Below are 20473 nucleotides of genomic sequence, written 5' to 3' on the forward strand. Positions count from 1 at the left end.
CCCCAGCTCGACTTTCTTTACTCATATCCCGAGAAAACAGACTGTGTCAGGCATGAATGTAAAAATTCAAGAGAAGTCTGTCTGGTTGGGTATGAAACTAGACTCCAACCAGAGGTCTTTAAGAAAGCCGACATTTCAAAACCGACTTCGTTCCTTCCTCAGAGGTGATTGCGAGACTATGTAGCAGCGGTGTCTTCAAAGCACTCGTGGGGCGTATAATGACCACCCCCCCTCTTTTTTTTATTTTGCCGTGGAGCGTAGTCTATGTGTATACACTGGAGGAAGGGTTCCGAGGGAGCGGTTGATGTTATGGGCTGTACTCTGTATGTGCCACGACTCAATAATAACCCTAGATTATTACTCGAGTCGTGGCACATACAGAGGACAGCCCATAACATCAACCGCTCTCTCAGAACCCTTCCCCCAGTGTATACACATGGACTGCGCTCCATGGCAAAAAAAGAGAGAGAGAGAAAGGGGGGGGGGGGTCATTATCGGCCCCGCGAGTGCTTTGAAGGCTCCGCTGCTACGTAGCCTCGCAGTCACCCCTGAGGAAGGTACCGAGACGGTTTCGAAACGTTGGGTTTATTCAAAACTTTTGGTTGGAATCTAAATCATCTCCCAGTGTCAGGCCCTCTTTTTGGCAACCCTTATGGTTGAGTAAAAAAACAGAAAAAAAAAAACTAAGAATGTTAAAGGAAAAAAGTAAGGATAACGGGGAGGAGCCCTAGATAAGGGGCTTGGGAATAAAAGATACAGTGAACAGAAAACGGTCCGATTATAAGAAAAAAAATTAAAAACAGTTATGGCTTACGAAAGGGAGAAGCAGCTAGTTAATCGTGGGGGGCAGGTTAAAGAAGCCCTGCCATTAGGTTCGAGGAACCCCTGCAAAAGCAGGGTTCACCTCCTTAATGGAGAAGTTAAAAGGGGTTGCATAAAGGGAAGGTATAGAAAGTGCGTGAAGTGTGGGCGTAAGCATGCGCAGGTCATCTTCCGGGTACAGGTGGGGGAGAGTGAAGGTCCATCGCAGTGTCACACCCCCCCCAGCCCCTCTTTGTCCGCCTGAGTTGCCACGCCACTCCCTATTATGTCAATGTAAAAGGCTGACTATGCACCTTCCCTCGGACCCCAAGTGTTAAAAACAGCAGCACACCCACCGCTGGCTGAAATAGAACAGCCAAAACAAGCGCTGTGCATTCCAGGAGCTACGTCAAGCAAACGCTCCTGCTGGAGGCGCTCCCTTTTTGCTCTCCTTTTTTCTCTCTCGCGTGGGAATGCTGGCACATTCAACAGCCAGCAAAAGCATCACCTGTACCACGGGGTCACTCCCTCGCTCTACTACAATAGAGATTTCTGTTCTTTTTAGTTAATGTGCGTGACCTTGAAAAACTGCACAGCCATGTGCGATATCACTGCTCCTACTCGGCAGGCCGCATGTTCTGGCGCTATTTTCACTTCTCGAAAACGTACATTGAACCTAGTTGAACCTTGCTACCATCGCTAAAAAAAAAGAATAATCCTTTTTACTATGCGGCTAACAACTTTGCTCAAGTGGCCAGACAAATCACTGGATGCACGAAGCAAAACTAGATTTCCGGGAGATTTTCCTATGACCCGTACAACCGGGAGAAACGTTCAAAATCCGCGAGTCTCTCGGGTAATCCGGAAGACTTGGCAGGTGTGCCATGCCATCTTCACAGAATTTCCCAGTTTCATGCGTCCCAGCGGCCTGCCGCACAAAGTGAACTACAACCAAGCCACTCCAGGACCCCTGGTTCTTTGCCACACCCATCGCCTTGCTCTAGACGCCATGCGCATAGCCAAGACAGAGTTCGAAGCCCTGCTTCAAGAAGGCATCACCTGTCAGTCTAACGGCCATGGGTCCCACCACTTCACATTGTCCCGAAGAAGACCGATGGCTGGTGGCCATGTGGGGACTACCACGCCCTCAACGCGTGCACCATCTCGGACAGGTACCCCGTCCACCACATACAGGGCTTCGCCCATCGCATTCACAGCTGCCAGGTGCTCTACGTGCTAGACTTGGTGAAGGCTTATACGCAGATACCCGTCAATACAAATGACATCTCAAAAACTGCAATAATCATTTGGCTTGCTCGAGTGTCCCTTCATAATTTTTGGCCTAAAGAACGCAGGGCAAACCTTTCAGCGCTTCATCGACAAAGTCGTCCGCGGCCTCGACTTCTGTTTCGTCTATCTTGATCACATATTGGTCTTTTCACGAGACGCGGAAGAACACTACGAGCCCCTTCATTTGTTGCTCCTATGCCTCAACAACACCCGCCTACTCGTCATTGCCCAGAAGAGCATGCTCAGCGCTTCCTCCGTCCATTTCCTTGGCCATGAAGTTTCGTCATGACCAAAGAAATGGACAGGATAGTTAAAATAGCGGAGCAGTTTTACAGAGATCTGTACAGTAGCCGGGACAACCACGACCTTAATATAAGAAATAGCAGTAGCCCAGATGACACCCCACCAGTAATAATAGAAGTCAGAAAAGCTTTGGAGAGCATGCAAAAATGCAAAGCTGCTGGTGAGGATAAGGTAACATCAGATCTGCTGAAAGATGGAGGACAGATTGTGTTAGAAAAACTAGCCACCCTGTTTACGAGGTGTCCCCTTACGGGAAGAGTACCAGAGTCTTGGAAGAATGCTAACATCATCTTAATACATAAGAGAGGAGATGACAAGGACTTGAAGAATTACAGGCTGATCAACTTGCTCTCTGTAGTATACAAGCTATTTAAAAAGGTGATTGCTAGCAGAGTAAAGAAAACATTAGAATTCAATGAACCAAAAGAACAAGCAGGATTTCGAACAGGCTACTGAACAATCGTCTACATTCATACTATCAATCAGGTAATACAGAAATGCTCAGAATATAGCCAACCACTATACATAGCCTTCATAGATTATGAGAAGGCATTTGATTCAGTAGAAATATCAGCTGTCATGCAGACACTGCGGAATGAGGGCGTCGATGAAATATATATAAACATCCTGGAAGAAATCTACAGGGGATCAACTGCTATCATAGTGCTTCATAAAGAAAGCAACAGAATACCAATCAAGAAGGGTGTAAGGCAGGGGGACACAATCTCCCCAATGCTGTTTACCGCGTGCTTACAGGAGGTTTTCAGAAGCCTAGAATGGGAACGGTTAGGGATAAGAGTTGATGGAGCGTACCTTAGTAACCTGCACTTCGCCGATGACATTGCATTGCTGAGTAACTCAGGGGACGAATTGCAACTCATGATTACGAAGTTAGACAAGGAGAGCAGAAAAGTGGGTCTTAAAATTAATCTGCAGAAAACGAAAGTAATGTACAACAACCTCAGAAGGGAGCAGCCCTTCGAGATAGGCAATAGTGCACTTCAAGTTGTAAAAGACTATGTCTACTTAGGGCAGGTAATAACCGCGGAGTCGAACCACAAGATTGAAGTAACTAGAAGAATAAGAACGGTGTGGAGCACATTTGGCAAGCACTTTCAAATTATGACAGGTAGATTGCCACTATCCCTCAAGAGGAAGGTACCTATATAACAGCTGTATTTTGCCGGTACTTAGCTACAGAGCAGAACCCTGGAGACTTGCAAAGAGGGTTCAGCTTAAATTGAGTACAACGGAGCGAGCAATGGAAAAAAAATGGTAGGTGTAACCTTAAGAGACAAGAAGAGAACTGAGTGGATTAGGGAACAAACGGGGGTTAAGGATATGATAGTTGAAATCAAGGAGAGGAAATGGACATGGGCTGGGCATGTAGCCCGTTGACAGGATAACCGCTGGTCATTAAGGGTAACTAACTGGATTCCCAGAGAAGGCAAGGGGGTTAGGGGGAGACAGAAGGTTAGGTGGGCAGATGAGATTAATAAGTTTGCGGGTATAAATTGGCAGCAGCAAGCACAGGACCGGGTTAACTGGCGGAACACGGGAGAGGCCTTTGTCCTGTAGTGGACGTAGTCAGGCTGATGATGATGATGGTGAAGTTTCGTCAAAGGGAACTCTACCCTTGCCTGAACGCATCTATGACTTGCAGAAGTACCCTCAACCCACCACCACTAAAGACCTCCACCATTTTCTCAGCATGCTAAACTTTTATAGACGTTTCTTACTGCATGCTGCCTACCACCAGGAGCCCCTTCATGATGCCTTGACTGGTCTATGAAGAAACCAACCCATCAAATAGACACAGATTTTGGTGCAAATTTTTGAGGAATGCAAGCCTGCTCTCTGTACTGCCACACCTCTCTCTCATCCCATGCCCGACACACCCTTGGGACTCTCCATGGATGCCTCAGGTTTCACCGTCGGCGCCACCCTCATGCAACAGGTGGACAACACCCGACACCCCTTGGCATGTTTTTTTTTTTTTTTTTTCCCAAAGAAACTCTCAGATTGGAAGGCAACTCCTTCAAAGACTAGTTCCACCATGAAAGTACGAACGCTACCCTGACCAGTTCACCAGCTTATACTTCTAGAACTTTGGTGATACACTAAGCAGTTCATCATTTCCACCACATTCTCGAAGTGCTGCCCTGCACTATTTCTACTAACTGCAAATCTCTTACTTACACCGTAAATGTCACGACAAACGCCCGCCAGTTCAACAGAACCAGCTGTCCTTCATTGCCCAGTTTACCACTGACATCGAAAACGTTAGCGGGAAAGACAATGCATTTGCCAACGCACTGTCACGTGTGGCCGCCAGTAGCTGTTTGTAGATAACAACGAACGTCCTCGCAGAGGCTCCGGCCAACTGCAGGAACTTCTCAAGGGAAGGTCCTCACTAGAGCTACAAGTCCCCATTCCAGGGTCGACAACCACAATCTGTTGCAACAGGGCGACAGGGCGAAGCAAGTCCTACATGCCCCTGTCCCATCACCATGGTCTTTTTTGAACCAGCTCCACAACCTCAGCCAGCATAGCATACATGCCTCGTGGCTGCTCGGTCTGTCTGGGTCTCCTTGCAATGAAATCGTTGCGTCTGGGCGCGCTCCAGCATTCAATGCCAACACCCTAAAGCCACCAGGCACATCACGTCACCACTTGGAACTTTCCCTCAGCCTTCTTGTTGGCTTGAACATGTCCACCTTGACACCATGGGGCCCTTTCGACTGGCCGGACCCTATCACTACTGTCTCATCACTATCGAACAGTACACTTGATGGCCTGAGGCATAGCCTCTCAAGGGAATCACCATGAAAGACGTCGCCTCGGCCTTCTTCACTGGCTGGATTGCTCGTTTCGGAGCCCCCTGTCGCGTACGACCGACCAAGGACGACAGCTCAAGTTGCACCATTTCAGGCTCGGTGCAACAGCCTACACATAATTCAGAGCAATTTTCGGAGCAGCAAAATGTTAATTTTGCACCATTGAAATGCAACTTTGAAGCAGATTCTGACAAAAAAAAAAGACATTCATTTTTTGTCACGAAAGGTCAGATTTGGAGCAGCATAAAAAAAAGGGCTTACATTTACAAAAAAACAGGTATGTACAAACCATTCAATGTCAACTAAATTGATTGATATATGGGGTTTAACGTCCCAAAACCACATATGATTATGAGAGACGCCGTAGTGGAGGGCTCCGGAAATTTAGACCACCTGGGGTTCTTTAACGTGCACCCAAATCTGAGCACACGGGCCTACAACATTTCCGCCTCCATCGGAAATGCAGCCGCCGCAGCCGGGATTCGAACCCGCGACCTGCGGGTCAGCAGCCGAGTACCTTAGCCACAAGACCACCGCGGCGGGGCAATGTCAACTAAATTGAGCGTAGTGAGCATGAACACTGCTATTTCTATAGAAGTATTTCAAATTAACCACCCCACTGAGTAAACTATGGTAAAGTCCACATTTCATTAGCATTTGCTGTGTCTGTCAGACAGACTGCAAATTCAAATGTGGAGCTGCCAAGCTGGAGACCTTGAAATTAGGGGATTTGTGAAAGTGAAGAGGGATGGCAAAAAAAATGGTGCAGTTTTTTTTTTTTTTTTTGAAGGTGGCAGCAATGTTATACAATGCTCCAAGTGATTGCCAGTAACTTTTTAGAAGTCAGCAATCATATTAGTACTCCCAGTTATGCAGTGTATACACGCATGAGTAACTTAACAAATGAGCTGTGTCCCGTGACTAGTGCTAACAACCCCATCCAAATCATAATACACTTTTCCACAGGGCACCGGCGTACTACAGCGAAGGTAGCTTAAGCAGCGTTCTGCACGGCTTGGAACAAGGCCAAGAAATTTTCGACCACCACTATGCACCCTACGTCCCTCCTATATTTTTTTTCGTTTATTTAGATGCGAAGCGTCTTATGGTAGAGCTCAGTCCGGTGTGTGCACCTTTACTGCGCATGCGCGTCCCCTCCCTACCTGTCCTCTGCTCCCCCACTCTGGCATTGCAACGTTGATGCAGGCAGCGTCTGCTAGTCTACACTCGCCCCCCCGCCCCTCTTCCTCCCCTAGGTATCCCTTCCTGTGGCACCTACACCCCATTATGCATGTGTGCCCCCTCCCCCTCATTTCCTACGCTTCCCCTCCTTCACCTCGCAAAGCGTCAGCTAACAAGTTTCTTAATTGAAAAAACTGCCCTTTCCGGCTACTACACCACCGTTCAATGGCCATCCCATATTTATAGGACTCGATCTCAACCTCCAAGGTAGTGCAGGTGGGAGATTTCTTTTGTGGGCTGTTGAACAATGAAAAATCACAGCGTGTGCGTTAACTAAGCGTGAACTGCAGCTTTCCGTGTCCAATGGAAGTCTTCTGTTAGCAGCAATTGGCATGTTTTAGTCGGAAACAACAGTCCATCCCTGCATGCTTTGTGACTCCCCAGGTTTCTCTCCTGCACAACGCCATGATGATCACCAGCATCGACCCTGCCGCCAGTTTAAGCGTTAGCGCCAGCTGCTTCGCATCTACACATACTTTCCATTAGCGGAAGGTGGTGTAATATTTTATACGATGAGGTTAGGTTTAAGACACAACTTTTCACTTGCAGGGTGCCTACCACTAGACAAAGTAACAACGGCATTCGCCCGTTGGTGCGGCGACAGCACCGGATGTCTATCGCAAGACGACGCAACTAACACAACTACAAGACAAACATGTTTTATGTGCTGTTGCTACAGAGACCAAAGTAGTCGCAGGCGTCTGCAGCACGACGACTCTGTTGGCGAGCAGAAAACCTGGCGCGCGCTTCCAGCTCTACCTGTTAACATGCCATAGCCCCGTCTGCTGATTAAGAAGTTCACATTTCCCGTGACTGGCCATCCTGTTAACGAAGTGTCTTTAGACGGGAAGTGTACCAAAATCTTGGAAAAATGCTATCATCTTAATCCATAAGAAAGGAGACGACAAGGACTTGGAAGAATTACAGGCTGATCAACTTGCTTTCCATCATACACAAACTATTTACAAAGGTAATTGCTAACAGAATTAAGACATTACAATTCAATCAACCAAAGAACAAGCAGGATTTCGAACAGGCTACTCAACAATCAACCACATTCATACTGTCAATAAGGTGATGGAGAAATTCTCAGAATACACCCAACCACCATACATAGCCTTCACAGATTACGAGAAGGCATTTGATTCAGTAAAGAAATCAGCTGTCATGCAGACACATCCGGGCGTGGATGAAGAATACCAAAACATCCTGGCAAAAATCTGCAGCAGATCAACAGCCACCATAGTGCTCCGTAAAGAAAGCAACAAAACACAAGTAAAGAAGGGTGTAAGGGGATACAGTCTCTCCAATGCTATTTACCGCATGCTTACAGAAAGTTTTCAGAGGCCTAGAATGGGAAGAGTTAAAGGGACTCTGAAACACTTTTTTAAGTACCCATAAAATGGATTCACTAAAAGAGCTTATGTCCTCCCAAGTTCAACACAAAAAAAATTTCAGACTCCGTCCAGTTGCACAAAGACTTCTCGGACGTTGCAGTCGCATTCGCTCTTCTCTCGTTCTGACGAAAGCCCTGGAAGCTAAGCAGGGTGGGATGACTTGGGCAACGAAAATATTTCACGTGCGCTTTGTGACCTAGAGCAATTTTTTCTTTTTATTTTCTTCAAATACAGGGTTTTTTCAGTGTGATCGTGGGCACACGTGTGGACAAGTCGCGGCCTCCTGCTGCCATCCCTGTAACGACCGAGCGCCCCATGCTCAAATCAGCCAATGGCTGATAGAAAGCCTTCTACAAGTGGCCTCCTGCGGCCATCCCTGTAACGACCGAGCGCCCCATGCTCAAATCAGCCAATGGCTGATAGAAAGCCTTCTACAAGTGATTTTTGAGCTTCCTTCATCCCTTGTCCAGAGAAAAGAAAGCAATTTTCAGCTCACTTTGATAATTTATCGAGAAGTGTATTCCAGGTGCTACGCTATAATATTTGGCTTGCGCATTCTCGGAAGCCTCTGCTACCCATAGGCAGTGTTTTCTGACTACACAGAAAAGGTGTTGCAGGGCCCCTTTAAGGTTACAAGTTAATCCTTTCGTTACCACATCTCTTCAAACAAATCACCGGTGATCGACGCTTTTTCGGTCGTTGATTTTGGCATATCGAATTTATTTCTTGTGCACCCTGCACTCTCTAGGAGTTCAGTCACTCAACTTTCATATTTTTTTTATTTGACGACTTATGCAACATAGCAATTTTTTTACAGACCTTTGCGCGAACCAATATGCTTGTAGAGTTGGAAAAATGCACTAGGTTGGCCAACTTGACAGAAGTGCGTGCCCCTCGTGATTATGCTACACTAACGTCGAAGTTATGTAAAGAAAAGAAACTTTGCAGTAAAGTGTGGGATTGGGCTAGCGCTCATCCTCGTCTTTTGTGTTACTTGTCGGAAGTTTTTGCGCTGAGAAGTTCAATAATGAAACTTTGCTAGCCAAATATCGAATTTATGTGTTAGCTTTGCAATTCGACCAAGTTGAGAAGTAATAATTGTCGGAAATTTATGTCAGCTAATCAATAGAGAGCTGTTGCCAGAAGTCGGGGAAAATTAATTCTACAAAAAAAGAATTCCCAAGGCCCACCGCATATATAAAGTGTGCAGGTGGCTCTCACAGCCAGTTTCCAGCCGCACGGGTTTTGCTTGTATCATTATATTAGACACAGGGTCACATCTAGTGTCAATAGTCGCTCCTATTACGCGGTCGTCATGCGTGCGTGGCTGAGCATCAGTGCTGCAAAACACATGCGCTGCTTGAAACTGTCTTGCGACCACACCTGACTTGAGTGAGAACGAGCTTAGATTTCGTAGATGGTAGCACCTCAGCTTCAAGTTTTATGGGGACGACAATTTGCATCAGCCTGAGACATCCGTAGCAGTTCAAGGGTTTGTTTCATTTACATCCTCAAGTTATCTCCTCCGCCGCAAGCGCATATAGCTTCTGACCTTTGTGCATAGTTTAATAGTTACTCAGGTTACGTGTGTGGTCCACACTTCACTAGGGCGCGGTGTGGTGGTGCTGGCTGCAGAGCTTCTCTTATGGTGCATTCAGACGACGGACCGAATCCGGATTTGTCGTGGACGCGGACAGCTAATCCGCGGATGGTCCGCCTGCAGGCGCATCCACACGACGGACGGTGTCCTAGGGGAAAACAGCCCGATTACCCTCGACAGCAGATTCGGCGCTCACCTGCGCCCGCTGGCAGCAGACCGGTTTGAGAGTATTCAACATGAATGCCCGCAAGAAGCGAAGCTTGGCTGCGATGTCTGTCGTGTTGTGACAAATGAACGAGTAGTGTTATTCTTTCAGGAGAAAAGGGAGTTGCTAGCAGAATATTCTTTCAACTACATTATTCCCCACTTGTAGAACTTCTAAACGTGTCTCCCGCCTTTTTTTTTTAGAAGCGGCACGTCGCCGGTTGCAGAAGTTGGAATATTTCACCACCATGACGGCTAAGAATCTCGCGTGTTAAGCGACGGCGGCGGCATTTCCCGAACCACCAAAAGTGATTTCTGCATATTTAATCACCTGAGAACAATGTCTCCGGAAACTAAGTAAACAATGCTCAAGCGTAGATGAAGCCGACCAGTCATGCAGCTGTCCGCGAGCCATGGAGGACATGCCGCAAGCAGACGAAAAGTGTACTGGTTGCCACCGACCCCAAGCTATTCCGCTGAAGTACCGGCTCTCCCCTGCCAGAATCCCGATGTGAGAAACAGGTTGGGTTCATCCGTCCGCGAGCCGCGCGGACAAGTCGCGGACGAGGGGAATCGCTGATGTGAGGTCACGTGACGCGCCGTCCGTCCCGCCACATCGGGATTCGATCCGTCGTCTGAATGCACCATTAACGACAAGAAGGCCCCCGAAGCACATCTTGGCCCTGACTATGGAGCAATGCAAAACACTTTTGAACTGCCCGCGATATTGTCCTTTATTTATTACGATATGCACAAAGATGCAAAGGAATATCCTTGGATGCATATATTGTAACGCCAATCTATGCACAGTGAGGAGGCTCATGGAAAGGGGTGACGCTAGATGAAATAGCGAAGTTCATTTATAGAGGGATTATTCACATCACGGATTTCTATCTATAAGGGAGTGCTTAGACTCTTATCGCAAGGCAATAGGAATTTACTGGGAAGAGTGTACGAGTACACGTGTGTCTCGCAAAAAACAATGCTATGTTTGACTGCATGGCATGAGCAATGAAGCAACACCTCGTTTCTTATTTTCTTTGTCTATGTGAAGAGAAACAATTTGTACAACATTAATTATTTTTATACTTATTCTGGGTAATTTATCTGCAAAATGCATAATTTGAATTTTCTTTGTTTTGAATATCTTGTATATTTAGTGTTTTTTATTCCATTGTTTACCAGCTGGTGATGAAAATTCTCACACATTTCACATTTTTATTCATTCTAAAATATTTTTGTGTCTCTACAACCTATATTTTTTAAAAGAGCATTTCATTCTGCAAAGTTTGGTATGCTGCAATGTATGCTGAAGTAGGTTTTAAACGGGCAAAAATGATCTTCCCGAGACATATGAAAAACAACTATTCTAGCATGGTAACGTAAGAATTAATGGAGAGTACCTCAGTAGCCTGCACTTCGCGTAAGACATTGCATTGACGAGTGATTCGGAGTACGAACTGCAATTTATAATTACTGAATTAGACAAGGAAAACACAATGGTAGGTCTTAAAAAATAATAATATGCAGAACATGAAATTAATGCACAACAATCTCTGAAGAGAAAAGCCCTTCAAGATAGGTAACAGTGCACTTGAAGTTGTAAAAGGGTATGTATACTTAGGACAGATAGTAACCACGAGCCAAACCACGAGATTAAAGTACATTAAAACCTCACTACTTCGAAGGCATTTGGGCCCTCGAGTAATCCGCAAATGAAGCAGGTTTTCGAATTAACAGAACATACCAAAAATGGGAGGCAAGAAACTTTCAATCATTCGAAGTAATCAGGGGCTGATTATTTGCTGTGCCGGCTAGTTTGTGGCTCCAACGGTTATGTTTTCCTGCAATACCTCGTCTTACTTTTTGCCGCAAACACGAAGGAATGGTGGGCTTTGCTGCTGCAAGGCCTGCCATTTGATTAAAAAAATAAGTAAAAGATAACGCTGCTGTGATAAACTCAAATGTGTGCCTGCGGAATGCAAGACATGCTTCACTGCAATACAGTAATGACACATGGGCAGCATGTCGCCTGCTTCTCGCTGCGTCAGCACGTGATAACATGACCATTCGCCCATTCTTTCTGGTAAAATAATGAATTTAGTAATGGACAGTGTGACGAAATTCGCGTTATGGTCCGACTAGAAAACCTGATTATTGAAGCTTTCCAACTTACACTCGGCTACAACTTTCTGTGGCAGCGCAGCCAAAGCTACGTGGGCAGAGCTTCTTCATATGTGTTACTACGCCAAGTAGTCCGTTTTCGTGCGATTTCGGTTTCGGTTTCGCAAGCGCATTCAACATGTACTTCTTTGCAAGACCACCATGCAATGAATCTTACATTTATTTAGGAGGAAATAAATAAAATGTTCATTTTTAAAGGAAAAAAACACGAAGTTTCTTTGGGCATTGCGATTTATTTCAGAAAAAATACAGGTACGGCCAAGCAGTTACTGGGCGATTGGAACAACACAAAGTCAAGAAATCATTTCCTGAATAGCACTGTATACTTGGTCGGCATCACTGTTTTCCTTCTTTCAGAAATGCAAGAATATGCTGAACATGCTCACATTATTTTTTTAAGGAACGCAAAGGCAGCGACGAGAAACAGAAGTCTTGACACTGATCGGTCATGAGCGGGACGTTCATAAATTGAAGTTCGTGGTACGCAATACTTACGCTACCAAGAAAGCTTTTTTTTTTCCACAGTCAACAGGGTAATATACATGAACGCGTCTGTTACATAGGCATTGCGCAAGGAACGACTACCTCCGTAGACACTGATGGGAGTGATGTTACGGCAATCTTCAGCATTATCGTATCAGAAATAATAGCCAACTGAAACACCGACCACGTAGGCAATGCAATTTAGGAATAGGGTCATTGGTTTTACGTATACTTTCAAATCACACTTTTTCGTCCAAGCAGCTGGTGTTGCCGAAGACTGGCAGGTCGCCGGTGTTACTTTTAAAGCAGCTATAGTGATTATAGTGCCACTTTCACTGATGATATCACTCGCACACAAATTCTCGGTGATTGCATGTGCGGGAGACAGAATATTTGAAGACGCACTGCTGTCTTCGTTTCTCCCTGCTCGATGAATACAGATCGCCTAACGAACATGCACTCATGCTCGCTCACAAGCTTCGATGTGAACTTGCTTCAACCGAGCAACGCCATCATTATTTACTGGGGCAGGGAAAAAGTGAAAGGGCCCCAGAAAACAAGAAAACTAGAAACAGCAAGTAACAAAAAACCTACACGGGTGATGCTTCGTAATAATACTTCGAACAATCTTGAATATAATAGTTACATCTTTTCTTTTTATATTTTCCATCATGCTACGCAGCATACCAAAGTATGCGTTCGTGGACTACATGCAGAAGTATTGTAAGAAAGAATGTGCTTGGGCTTCGCAGCCTTCGCGGTGCTGCCACAGAAAGTTGTCGCCAAGTGTAGTTTTCCAAGCAGGCGTTGCAGGCAAGAACTTTGCCAGTGCTAGTGCGCAAATTGCTGCAGCCACCGGCAATCGGAGGTTTGCATACATTGTAAAATTCTGCCAAACTGTCCTTTATTAAACTTATTTACAATACCGGAAAGAACTGGTAAATCATGACGCTCCGACTGCCGTTCCAAGAAACGTGATATGCTGCCCACGCGTCACCACTATACTGCAGTGAAGCCCATCTTGTTTTACGTAGGTGCACGTATTGGTTGACCACGAGACCATTTATTTACTGATTTTTTTATTTCTTTGCACCGGACGTAGCGGGGCTGGGGTTCTTAAGCTGTCACTAATAGTATCACTACGTTGCGTTGCCCTATGGCTCTTAAAGACCGTATTTTCTGCGGATTTGAAAGGAAATTGAGATCAAAAATTGGCAAATGGCACCCGAAGTTTTCGAATTAACCGGACTGGTGCTGACCGCCGCTTCAAATTATCCACTCAGACTTACATTGCAAAATACCGGACCACTAAATATTTTGAATCAAGTGGAATTTCGAAATAACCGAGCTCGAGTTCATAAGGTTTTACTGTAACTAGAAGAATATTGTGGGCATTTAGTATACGCATTCTCTTCACCAGTACATTATCATCATTATCATGTGTGGCTCATGCATCCTCATCGTTGTCGCGGAGCATCATCATCTCCGCTCATTCATCGTAGCTGTCGGCAGCCGGTTCCTCGGGCCTAATAAAAGGTAATCCAAACCAAGACTTCATGCGTGGTGGAGGTGCTAGGTAGCAGCGAGGACAGTTGATCCATTGTTGAAGCGAGCCACACCTGATGCCAGAGCTATGCCTTTATTAAGGCAACACGGTGACGGAGTGACCAAAATGTCACCAGAGTCGACGTCGTTGGACAAAACTGTCACTAATTGATGTTCGTTTGGTGGTAACTCGATGTCTACTGCAGCGATGAGTCGAAGTGGCCTGTAGGTTTCGTTGTTGAGCAAGTGGTCCGTGTCAGTAAGATGAACGACACGTTGTGCACAGCAAATAGCCGCAGAAGCAGAGGAAAGAAAGTCCCAGCCTAAAATGAGTTCATGGGAGCACGGGGATAGCACAGCAAATTCTATATGATGAAGAATTTCATCGATTAGTACACGGGCAGTACAGAGAGCGGAAGGGCGAATCATTGTTCCCTGGGCTGTAACCAGTGTCGGTCCATCATAAGGCGTCGTGACTTTTCGAAGACGGGCACACAAATCAGCACGAATAACAGAAAATGCAGCCCCAGTGTCCACCAAAGCATCAACGTCCACTCCCTCAACTGTGACCGCAATCATATTATAGGGGCGCGCTGGAGGAATTGGAGTCCTGTGTTGGAATGCAGTTTGTCCTCCAAAAACTGCATCGCTTAGTTTTCCGAACGCCGATCAGAAGTAAGGGAAGCAGGCTGAAGAGGAGAAGAAGAGCGCCGGTAAGGCGACGGTGAACGGCGTCGGGTTGATCGGTGACTACTGCGCAGTTCACCCGATGCTGGCGGAGATGGAGACCGACGCGGCGGTGACGAATAACGGCGACCCTGGTACAAGGCTCCTGTGGTATAGTCCCGTTCGCGTATGTCATACCCTCGGCGCTCGTCTTGCTGGCGCTTGCGGCAAAAGCGTGCAATGTGACCACGATAGCCGCAATAATAGCACGTAGGCCGAGTCGATCGATGAGGAGGGTAGTAGCTTGCGCTAACTGCACCAGGAGAGAGAAAAGTCAGAGGGACAGGTGACGGCTCACGCGGTGGTGATGAAAAGCTCGTGGGAAAGCTTGTGGGAGGTGCGGCAGCAACCGACGCGTACGTTCGTGGCGGGGACGTCGAGCTGACGGTGCCTGGTGGTGCGGCGGCGGTGTGCGGGAACGATGGTAGAGTGCGAGAGACAATGGGCTGCAGGTTGGCCATGTGGGTCATGGACGTGAGCTCTTCCCTGATGACATCCCGCAATGACGTTGAAGAGGACTGAACGGGACACACTGAAGGTAGTGTGAATCCCATTGATTCTAATTCTTCCCGTATAATCGCCCTTTCAACCAAGACTTCATAATATGAATGGGGTGGAGCATATTCGGCAAGCATTCTAAAATCATGAATGGTAGATTGCCATTATCCCTTACGAGGAAGGTATATAACAGCTGGATCCTACCGGTACTTACCTACGGAGCAGAAACCAGGAGGATTACAAAGAGACTTCAACTAAAGTTGAGTGAGCGATGGAAAGAAAAATGATAGGTCTAAACCTAAAAGACAAGAAGAGAGCAGAGTGTATCAGGGAACAAACGGGTGTTAAGGACATCATAGTCGAAATCGAAAAGAAATGGACATGGGCAGGGCACGTAGCACAAAAACAAGATAACCGCTGGTCATTAAGGATCACAGACTGGATTACAAGAAAAGGCAAGCAGGTGAGGGGCAGACAAAAAGTTAGGTGGGCACATGAGATAAGGAAGTTTGTGGGTATAAAGTGGCAGCAGCAAGCACAGGACCGAGTTTACTGCCGGAACATGGAAGAGGCCTTTGTCCTGCAGTGGGCGTAGTCAGACTGATGATGATTTCCCACGAAGCTGGTGGCTATGGCAACATATTTTAGGGGCAAAGCTCCTAAAGGCGTGGGTCTGTCTATCTCTTGTATGTATGTATGTATGTATGTATGTATGTATGTATGTATGTATGTATGTATGTATGTATGTATGTATGTATGTATGTATGTATGTATGTATGTATGTATGTATGTATGTATGTATGTATGTATGTATGTATGTATGTATGTATGTATGTATGTATGTATGTATGTATGTATGTATGTATGTATGTATGTATGTATGTATGTATGTATGTATGTATGTATGTATGTATGTATGTATGTATGTATGTATGTATGTATGTATGTATGTATGTATGTATGTATGTATGTATGTATGTATGTATGTATGTATGTATGTATGTATGTATGTATGTATGTATGTATGTATGTATGTATGTATGTATGTATGTATGTATGTATGTATGTATGTATGTATGTATGTATGTATGTATGTATGTATGTATGTATGTATGTATGTATGTATGTATGTATGTATGTATGTATGTATGTATGTATGTATGTATGTATGTATGTATGTATGTATGTATGTATGTATGTATGTATGTATGTGTGTGTGTATGTATGTATGTATGTATGTATGTATGTATGTATGTATGTATGTATGTATGTATGTATGTATGTATGTATGTATGTATGTATGTATGTATGTATGTATGTATGTATGTATGTATGTATGTATGTATGTGACCACCTATAGTTCTACCTTTGCCACCTGCCCACTGCTACAGCCTTGTAAACATCTCACTACGCCCCATCACGTATCCACCACCACTTCACCGACCATGAAGCAAATACTGTTGAGAAGTAGCCAATATGAAATGAATGATGGTCGTGTACTTGTATCCAGGTGCGCGTTAAAGAACCATAGATAGTCTCACAGTGTCCATTCCTTGTTTGTACGTCAACACCTTTAGTTCCATTTTTGCAAACTGCCCACTACTTCGTCCTTGCAAACATCCCACTATGCCCCTTCATCGATCCACCACTTCACTGACCATAAAGCCGTTACAATGAAGGGGGAACAAAAGCAACGTATATCTACCACTTACGAATTGTAGAATTTTCTGTATAAACATATACAATATTTGTATATATAACCCTCCAGCGCTTCGCCCCACTCATCATTATTCACTCCGTAGATATGCTGTGATTTTTTTTCTCTTGAAATTGCATCGTCCTGACGATAAGTATCCGCTGTGGTAAGCGAACTGATGGGCTTTGTTAGTTTAGCAGGCTGATCGCGTCTCGCAAGTGCCCTATCCTAATGAGAATATATCTAACACTGTGGTTAAGGGTTTGGGTCTGCGCGCTTGGATTGATTGATGACGCAACTGGAGGTGACCAACATGGCCTCCATTTCTGGCTGAAATTAGCGTAACTGAAAAAATTTTGAGGCCGGTCAGGCGTTTTGGTACAGCACAGAGCAATTTAAGCGAATTCCACGATTTTGGCACAGCTCCGCACAAAAATAGGGATTTCTATCAAATTGGCACAGCTGTTTCTGAGAATATTTTAATTCTAATTGGCATGAAATAACTGAAGGGTGGATAACGGGCCTTAAATGGTCTTGTCAGAACCTCCTAAATTCCACAAACAATCGCTGTGAGATGACAAATCCAGGACTAAAAGGCATAATTGACCATTACAGCTAACTTTGAAGATTTCATTAAAAAATTTTTTTTCATTTGTGTGCTCCATGAGAAGAGAAGCAACTCATATAGAAGCTACTATAACCCAGAAGAGGCGAGTGATCTGCAACGGTGACGAAGCTCATGTTTCCAACAGTAACTTTTAAACACCCTCGAGCATCACCTTGACCTCTCAAGCAATGTCACAGTGGAATCTGATGACTGCAGAGTGACACAGGTTGTTTGCAAGAAGAAGTCAAACTCAAGATTTGCTACAGAATGTACTTGTGGGCTCAGCGATTCAAGCAATGTTTTTATCATGCTACCATATCCCTTGCTGAGAGACGCCACTTCGGACTTAATCAGTATGATGATGACCTAGCAGCCAGAGGTGGGCTACAAAGTTGTACACATCGTTGCTGAATGATAATGGTGCTAAATAATTCGAAGTACTGCACATAGAGCAGCAGTGAAAACACAGAATCCCTAGAAACTCATGCCGAATTCCACTTGGAGAGCAGGTGCACTCAAAAGCAAGCTGTAGGTGCTCTTTTCGGAGCTGGCATGTTTCAGTGGTCGAACAGGTGCAGGAGCATTGTCATCCAGTGGTAGAGGGAGAGCGCTTTCGCTGCACCAAGAGCAGCCAGGAGCAGTTTGCAGTGCTCTCGCCTGAAAAGCGGAGTGGGCGCAGTACAACAAGTCACATTGCCCTTTAACGTCGTTGTCTCCCAATTTTTCTTCAGTCGAGGAATGGGGCGGCAACCGTAGAAACCATGTGTATTGAAACCACTGTTCTGCTGTTTTTTACGGGTGGCGACGATGACAGCAGTACGGCTGCCGAATGCGTGGTTGCACAAAAATACTATGTATTAGGCTAATGAATAAGTGACTGACCAATTTCAGGCGTATTTTGCTGCTGCGCCAGAGAGAACATGTTAGGGCTTAGAATGTTTCGATCACATGGTCACCCCACTCATTCCCCGCTCACCTGCTCTCCAGGAGCGTGCTGCATTCTAGTGGCAGATCGAGTGACCCTGCTCTCAATGCTCTGTCTCCCACTCCCCACTGCCCCGCCCCTCTACTCCTGTTCTCTCAATGAAATTCGCCATCAGGAAAGCTTCTTCAGTCACCGCAAAGCTTGCGAGCATGGTGTCTAAAGGCTCCATCGATGAGTTTTCAAGAAAGGTAAAGTTTCCGGAAGATCTTCTCTGCCACTTGAAGAATGGCATTGATGTTAAATCGGATAGGAGCTAGGAATTTTCGGAAGGTGCAAGCACGAAATGCACCAGCGAGAGCTCCACAAATTATTGTTTTGTCAATGTGTCAGAAAACACAGAGGCTGCTTCAAATGAGGATGCAGATGACATAAGCCCCAATGTTACCACCAGTCCTGCCTAAATTGGTACGACTGTCAGTATGCAAGTCAAAGATTTGCAGGACGAGCTTACAGATGTCCACCAAAAGGGTCAGCCACTACTTGCTCAAGGTGCCACAGAGGAGGATGGGGAAACTACTACAAGTCAACAAGACATACTTTTGCGGAGAAATGATGCAGCCCTTGCCACTAAGCTCCACAGTACTACTAAGACATTGTCTACTAGCATTATACGCAAAATCAAAGAGCCACCCGCTATGAAGAAGTGTGGGCAGCCAAAGGGCCATACACTGACCATAACTGAATTTCCAAAAAGAAAATCCACCCTAGAGAGTCCTTTTTAAACTGTAGCGAACGAGGAAAAAGAAAAAAATTGTCCTGAGCTGGCTTATAGGAAAAGGGAAAGCAAAAGCTGCAATGCAAAAGAGGTGTCTTGAAGAAAGTGATATTGAACAAAGGTCAGAATTGATTCACTGTGGTGTTATGAACGAGAACATTGACATCAACTGTATACAAAGTTTTTTTATCTTAGGATGCATGGGCAGCTGTAGCCAGTCTACTAACATGTATGAAAACCCTGCACAAATGGGAATGTGGGACATGCAAACATGATTTAGGCAACTATGACTTTGTTATGTGCAACTTGACCATTGTGGACTTGAGGTCTGGCAATGTTCAAAAGCAAAAATCTGACAATGTTCTGATTGCGAATGAGTTATCTTCTTGGACTTTCTGTACCTTCTTTTTTTACCTTTGATGTGTAAGTGCTGAATATTCAGAATGTATCATATCCTGGGTCGAATGAGCTGCCGTGAAAAACTGCAGTAGTGGGAATATGCAATAAGCCATGCAGCGTGCAATAAAAAAAGAACTAGTGAATTCACAATGAGAAAATAGAAGGCAGAGTTGGTCATATTACAGATGAGTGTAGTTGATATTCAGGTTGATATTAAGAGAGAGAGATGTACCTGAGCCAGCCACATGATGTATAGTATAGACAAACAGTGGTCAGTTAGAATGCCGGAGCGGATATCAGGTGTGCTTAGAAAATAAGTCACGGATTGCAGCGAGTTCGATGGAGCAATAAAATGAAGAAGTTCACATATGAATAAAATGGAACCAGCTCAAACATCGTAGAGCTTATTAAGATCATTGGGAGGAGCTTTCATTCTGAAGTGGACATAAAATTTTGCCATATATGAATTGGCTTATATGAAAAATTGGCATATATGAATGCATATATACAACATACATAAGACATTCGTCAGGTCCTTATGGTGTTTGCCTTGAGTATATCTGAGGAAGCAGCTAAAAGCGTTATTGCAGCTGTGATAGATGGAGTATATGCAAGCTGCTTTTATATTTTGTGAGTGAGTGTTAATACAGTTTAACCTATTTTTTGTTGAGTTTTTACTTGAATATACTGTGTGGTGTGGATCTTCTTTAGGGACACTGAGACGTACGAAACATTAACTTCAAAGGAGTTATAGGACAGAACACAAGTTGAGCATCAAACACTTCAAGGGTTTACTATTGTGAAAAGCAAGTGAACCCAATTGCTTATCATGTCCGACTTAGCCACGAAAAGCAATCCCCCTTTGTTGTAAATTTGCGCTAAATACTATTATCGTGAAAATGAACGAGTCAAATTTCTCTTGGTTGTTTGCTGCATTTTTGTAGGAGTGGTTTCTTTGCAG

At 45.0% G+C, this 20473-nt stretch overlaps 1 protein-coding gene across 3 annotated transcripts in view; it reads right to left on the reverse strand.

Moving 5' to 3' along the window:
• Window positions 1-20473, reverse strand: part of Polr2L (DNA-directed RNA polymerases I, II, and III subunit Rpb10) — a 36570-nt gene that overhangs the window by 15145 nt on the left and 952 nt on the right. The window lies entirely within an intron of this gene.

The sequence above is a fragment of the Rhipicephalus microplus genome, chromosome 2 (genome assembly GCF_043290135.1).
Source record: "Rhipicephalus microplus isolate Deutch F79 chromosome 2, USDA_Rmic, whole genome shotgun sequence".
NCBI classification, from domain to species: Eukaryota; Metazoa; Arthropoda; class Arachnida; order Ixodida; family Ixodidae; genus Rhipicephalus; species Rhipicephalus microplus.